Genomic DNA, 7053 nt, shown 5'->3' with positions numbered 1-7053 from the left:
TAGTGGGAAGCAGCTGCATAGCTCAGGGAGATCAGCTCGGTGCTTTGTGCTTTGTGACCACCTAGAAGGGTAGGATAGGGAGGGTGGGACGGAGGGAGGGAGGGAGGGAGATGCAAGAGGGAAGAGATATGGGGACATATGTATATGTATAACTAATTCACTTTGTTATAAAGCAGAAACTAACACACCATTGTAAAGCAATTATACTCCAATAAAGATGTTAAAAAAACCAAAAAACAAAAACAAACAAACAAAAGAACAAAAACAATGAGAGGGTCAAGGAATGTACCCCAGGAGGCCAGCCAGTGTTTGAGCTCCAACACTCTCAGGCAAACAATCGAACTTCTAAGTACCAGTTTCATTCTCTATGAAAAAGAAAGAAAGGAAGTCATTAATCCTACCTCATATGCCTGTTTTTAGATTTAAATGAAATAATGCATGTAAAACATCGAGTACAGTGAGCAGCCTCTGAAACTCACAGCAGCACTGATGGGCATTTACTATTTCTGGCTGTGATGGCACATAAATCCCCTCATTGCATCTCTTAGTGTATCTCAGGCCAAATTAAATGAAAATGTGTGCAGAAGGCCTATTTCAGCACCTGGCACACTCTAGCATCTGCAGATTGAGTTTTATTCTTCACTCTGTTTGAAAGCTGGTTGTATATCTGCCCCATCCTATAATCAAATAACCCCACGGTTGAGGCACTTTTTCAACTGTATAGCAAAGGAACACGCTTTATTTATCAGCTAAAACTCTAGGATTCTGACACTCAGACAGTGCAGTGTCATGAATGCCTCACCTTCAAGGACAGCACTGGGATTCAGGATTTGGTAACTTGAGCCTCACAATGGACAAAAGAACTTGGGGGCCATATCATTTATACGTCTCTGATTGCCAGGCCCCCTTGCATCTAGGAGGTCACTCATATCCTCCTACACAGAGAACTTGGCCTAAAGACCCAGCTTGAACTCAAACCATCTTGGGCCCCAAGTGTGCATGTGAAGGGTGGCTGAGGTATTCCCTTGAGCCATACTAGAGTGCTGGGGTCAAACTGCACAGAAGTAGCTGGGAAGTTTAAATGGAATCAGGTAAGTGAAATCACTTAGGAAGGGAGACACATGTGAAGAAATGTATTAGTTGTCTTTCGCTGCATAACAGTATCACCATAAATTTGGTGGCTTTGAACAACACACGTTTATCGTCTCACAGTTTCTGGGGGTCGGGAATCCTGGCACAGCTTAGCTGGGTACCAGCAAGGCTGCAATCAAGGTGTCATCCAGGGCTGAGTCCTCGTCAGAGACTGGACTGGGAAAGGGTCTGCCCCCAAGCACTTGTGCTTGTTTGCACAGTTCTGTTCTTTGCAGGTTGCCTGACCGAGGGTCTCCATTTCTCACTGGCTGGAAGCAGGCAGCTGCTTTCTCTCCAGCAAGGGAGTGAGTCAACTGGCAAGACAGACCTTACCATCTTATATAACAAGATCACATACAAGGAATCCCATATATCCTGTTGCTGTGGCTGCATTCTATTGGTTAGGATCAAGTCCCTGGTTCCATGCACACTGCCCTCAGAAAAGGGGAGAGAGGGTGTGAACACCTGAAGGTGGCGGCATGGGGGCCACATAAGAGCCCATCCACCACAGCCTGCAATGCCTGGGTGCAATGACAACTCACCTGTGAGTTATTCCCTCAACTGGGCTGTGAGCCAGTGGGGGAAGGGGAGGATTCTGCACAAGTTTATGTTCCATTTGGGAGAAAAGGAGTGTCTGAGGAGGAGGATCACATGAAGGATAAATCAGGGTCTCTAGCTGAGAAAATAGATGACTTTCTAAAAAGAGGGATGTATCCCTTCTGATAATGGATCTGTCCAGCCTCGTGCCATGAAAAATGCCTTTGAGCCCTGTCCACTGGGGAGAGGCCAGCAGGGCAGCTCTGGGCACCAGGCAGAGGGACTGTCTCTGCCCAGTTAGGGCACAATTAACCGCAGGCCCCTCAGCAAATCGCTTCCCTCAAAGGCTGCCTGCTCCAAAATGTTGTGACCTCGCGACACAGAGTGACGGTCATCTGTCCAGCTGCCTGACGCCTGGGTCATTAGTGGCCTTTCCAGAAAAGAAGAGAAGCCTGTGGAGATGACCAGGGAGCATCTTACGCGGATCTCAGGGGAAGGTGATGCAGCAGCCACAAAACTCTAGGTTTTAAAAGCACGTTTTAGAATAGGGATATTGGCACAGATCTCTGTTGGAGGCCCTGGGTCTGCTGTTCAGGCTAGATTTGGGGGGAGGCTGTACCTGGCTTGAACTCATGAGGCCTCACGGGGCAACCCTGGAGTTTTCACTGGGACTTCTGGTGCTGCTGGAGGCCCCGAGTCTCCCTCAAGGGTCTGATAAGCACTGGAGTGAAGCTCACGTTCTCCATCAGGCCAAGTCCGAGAACCCATAATCAGATGGCCTGGGGGCCCTAAGACACGGCTGAAATGTCAGCCCCAATCTCCACCAAGGTGTTTCTCTCTCTCCACAGGGGGCGGGTGCTCAAGAAGGACTCAGAGGTCACCCCATAGTGTGCTCTTCAATGCATTCGTCCCACAAGAGGCTCACAAGTTGGTAGATTTGGGAAAGCGCACATGGCATCTTCCTGCTGGCATTCATAAGAGTCCTCAGGGAACGGGATGCTGCTTGACTCGGAATTTCTCTAACATGCTTGCGCCCAGGGCTTTTGTTGTTTACTGGTAACAACTCTTATTATTTCACTAAGCCTGTGCAATACAGAACACACCAGGACATGCTGATACACCCCCAGGTCCATTCATCCACATGTGTCTACCAAGTGCCAGGCACTGTGACACGTTTGAGGAGCACAATCATGGAAAGAACAGACAACAGTCCCTGCCTCCACGAGCTTCCATGCCGGCAATGGAGCAATGAAAAGACAGACAAGGAAGACACGCATGGTGCCAGAGGTAAGTCCTAGAGAGGAAAATAAAGCAAAGAAGAAAACAGGGTGGAGGATGTTGAAATTTGAAATGAAGTAGCTGGGGAAACCTCACTGAGAGGGACATTTCAGTCAATACTTGAAGGAAGTTAGCAGGTGCCCATCTGGGGAACGAGCACTGCAGGCAACAGGAACCGCAGGTGCAAATGTCCTGAGGTAGGTGTAGCCCGATGCTCTGGAGATGCTACGAAGGGGTCAGTGTTGTTGAACACAAGATACGAGGTGATGGAGACAAAATCTTATGGGGTCTTATAGGCAACAGAGAAACCTTATTCTGTAGGTTTGATAGGTAACGAGGGCCAAATCCTGAAGAACTTAACGGGTAAAGGGGTATAATCCCCTAGGGTCTGATAGGTGGGTGGGGGAGTGTTTAAATCTGTTAGGGCCTAATAGGGAAGGAAGGAGGGCAAATCCTGTAGGGTCTTGTGGTTAAGGGGAGTGGAGCAAGTCCTCTAGGGTTGGATAGGTTATGGGGGAAGTATCCTGCAGGGTCTGAGAGCCCACATTGAGGACTTTGGCTCTGACTGTAAAATAGGGCACATTTGCAGACTCTGAGCAGAGAAGTCATCCGGCCATGATCTCACAAAGAGTCCCTCTGGGTAGGGATTGAGACAGGACTGAGGAAGGGGCTTGAGTGGAAGCAGACAGGCTTATTTCACAGGTCACTGCTATAATCTGGGAGAGCTGATGGTGACTCCAGCCAGGGTGATAAGAGTGCCGTAACGCTGTCACTCACCGGAAAGAGTCATCCTCTATTTCTCCTTTAGGCTCTGTCCCAGATCTCCCCTCCATAAACCGCAGCCTTTAAATCTCACGCTTTGCACAAATCCCGGGCATTCCACGGTTAGATATTGTTTTGTTTTTTCCACCTAATTGAGCGAGTGGCTAAGATTTTAAGACATTTTATGGTACTTATTAATCTTTTGTCAGTGTTTAATTTTATAGACAGGAACCAGTTAAAAGCCAAGCTGTAAAATTTCACTATGGCTTCCAGGCCCTTCCTTTAGATCACAGGACTCACAGCCAGGGAGGGAAGGGAGTCAGGGACTCGAGGGAAGCAGATTTCATCCCACAATGGCCTGAGGCTGGAAGGTGTCTGGAGCCCTCCTTTTTAACTCACATCAATCAACTCGATGAATTGGTTCAGAGAGCTTCCTACCAAGCAAACACTAGGGCAAGCCGCACCCTCAATATCACCAGAGCAGCTCTGAGGTAGCCATCCAGATGTGCCCTGGGTATGTGCAAAACTCTTAGGATGGAGTCACCTAATATCTCATGAGTATTCCATGAGGCACTGGAGTCTTATATTCTTCCATCATGGAAATGGATGCTGGGTGACTTCTACTTTCAAAACTCCCAAGGTCTGGGTTGTCTCATACAATTGGTCCAAAGATGTTCCTTGGGAAAGGTCTTGAACGTTGCACACTCCTCCCAGAAGTGAGCTAGCTGTCCATTACAAAGAATGCCAGGTCTGGCTCTAATTTCCCACCCCAAATACCAACTGTGTTTCCTTCATGCCCCAAACAAGCTAAACAGGTTACCTTCTTCTATCCCAAGATATTTCCTCATTACTTCATTGGTATCAGGTGTTCAGAGATAAGGACAAACTGAAGCACACCATGATAAGGGTGGGACTAGTGAATCCCAGGGCACAGGTGCTATGGGACACACAGGTGCAATGAGTTCTATTTTGCAGGGGCAGAAACAGGATTGGGACCAGGTAAGATGTCCCTTAGGTAGGGACTGGTGGTTGGGTTTGTAAGCTGTGACAACAGGCCAAAGGTAGGACAGATGACCACACAGCACATCAGGTACCCTGCAGATAATCCATTCTGAAGGTACATTCTACCCTATGCCCATCCAAGCCCCCTGCAGCAGTAATTGAGAACCAATGAGTCATCCCAGGGCTGCTAACTGAGAGCTCTGGTCCTGTCCGTGAACACAGCCTCATAGGAAGCTATGCACTTCTGCCTCAGGTCCTGATTATCCCCCAAATGACAAGTTATAGTTTACCCTTGATGGGCCTCAAGTTCAGTATAAGAAACTGTCATATGTATGGTACTGAAATATGGGTCATTATGGTGTTAAGGTCACCTGTTATGACCCACAGGACAAATCCCTCTTAGAGGGAGTGCTGGGCTTCTCTGCCTGACATGTTGAGGCCACGTGCCTCTCCACACACCCGTTTTCCTTCCTCCCAAGACATTCAAAACAAAGCTTTATGCTCTGATGTCAGAGCATGTCCTCTCCTGAGAACTTTTTAAGCTACAATTAACTTTCCTCCTTCTTTTCCCTGCCCCCAAATCATTCACACAGATTTCACCACTTCGTTACTGTCCTTTTGCTCTTTTAATTCACCTCTAATCTTTTCTAGAAGCAATGTGGAGATTTAGGGAATTAATTCAACTGTTTCTTATCTGTGGAACTCACGGTGACCACTGCCCCATGGTGGAAAATCACTCTCGGTGCAGACACAGTTCAATTGAGACAGTAAAACTTCTCAGCATGGAGTCTCTCCAGCAGCCATTGAAAATCCTGCCTTTGCAGAATATTAAGAGCTTGGGGAAAGGCAGGTGCTATGAATTTATTTCTGAAAAAAAAGATATATATCTACATGCAATGCAATGAGGACCTCATTTTGTAAAAACAAATATGAAGTCCATATATACATATAAAAAATGGGAAGACATTATACTGAAAGGGTAATATAATTGTATCTGGGTTATGGGATTAATGATCTTTCAATTCTTCTTTTCAGTTTGGTCCTTATTTTTCTTTTCTATGAACATTGTCTATTTCTCCTTCTCTGACTATTGTTTCCAAGTTTACCCATGTTGATACATACATATCTGGATCATTTACATATAAACCACTGTGTAACATTCGACTGTATGAGCATATCACAGTTTATTTATCCATTTTCATATTGGTGAACATTTAAATAGTTTCCAATCACCTAGAGTTACCACCACTTGGCTATAACTTCACGATGCACAGGTTCAAGTGTGTGTTCCCTGAGGAGGTATGCTGAGCAGTGATATTGCTGTACCTTAGAATATGTGTATCCTCCAATGTGATCACCAACACACCTCCAAAATAAGTGTTTCCTTATCAATTCCTGATAGAATGAGACTACTTTCTGTTTTGTTTTGTTTTGTTTTCGCCAGTATGATTGGTGTAGAATATGGTTGGAGTCTTAGTATTGTTTAAATACACAGTTCCTTGATTGCAAGTGAGGTTAAATATCTTTTCCTGTATTTTGGCTGTTCAGGTTTGCTCTGATAAATTGTCTGTAATATTCTTTGCCCATCTGTCTATTGAGTGACTCGCATTGTTCCTATGGATTTCTAGGAATTGTTTCTTTAAAATGAGGATCTTTTTACAAGATATTTATCCTTCTTCTCTAATCATGTTTTGACCTATTAATGTAGATGGCTTGCTAACACTAAATTGTTTCATGAGGTCTTGTTTTTTTTTTTAACATCTTTATTGGAGTATAACTTTTACAATAGTGTGTTAGTTTCTCCTTTACAACAAAGTGAATCAGTTATACATATACATATGTTCCCATATCTCTTCCCTCTTGCATCACCCTCCCTCCCATCCTCCCTATCCCACCACTCTAGGTGGTCACAAAGCACAGAGGTGATCTCCCTGTGCTATGCGGCAGCTTCCCACTAGCTATCTAATTTACATTTGGTAGTGTATATATGTCCATGCCACTCTCTCACTTTGTCACAGCTTACCCTTCCCCCTCCCCATATCCTCAAGTCCATGCTCTAGTAGGTCTGTGTTTTATTCCCATCCTACCACTAATCTCTTCATGACATTTTTTTTTCTTAGATTCCATATATATGTGTTAGCATACGGTATTTGTTTTTCTCCTTCTGACTTACTTCACTCTGTATGACAGACTCCAGGTCTATCCACCTCATTACAAATAACTCAGTTTCATTTCTTTTTATGGCTGAGTAATATTCCATTGTATATATGTGCCACATCTTCTTTATCCATTCATCTGTTGATGGACACCTAGGTTGCTTCCATGTCCTGGCTACTGTAAATA

The sequence above is a fragment of the Physeter macrocephalus genome, chromosome 3 (genome assembly GCF_002837175.3).
Source record: "Physeter macrocephalus isolate SW-GA chromosome 3, ASM283717v5, whole genome shotgun sequence".
NCBI classification, from domain to species: domain Eukaryota; kingdom Metazoa; phylum Chordata; class Mammalia; order Artiodactyla; family Physeteridae; genus Physeter; species Physeter macrocephalus.
This window is presented reverse-complemented; position numbering follows the sequence as displayed.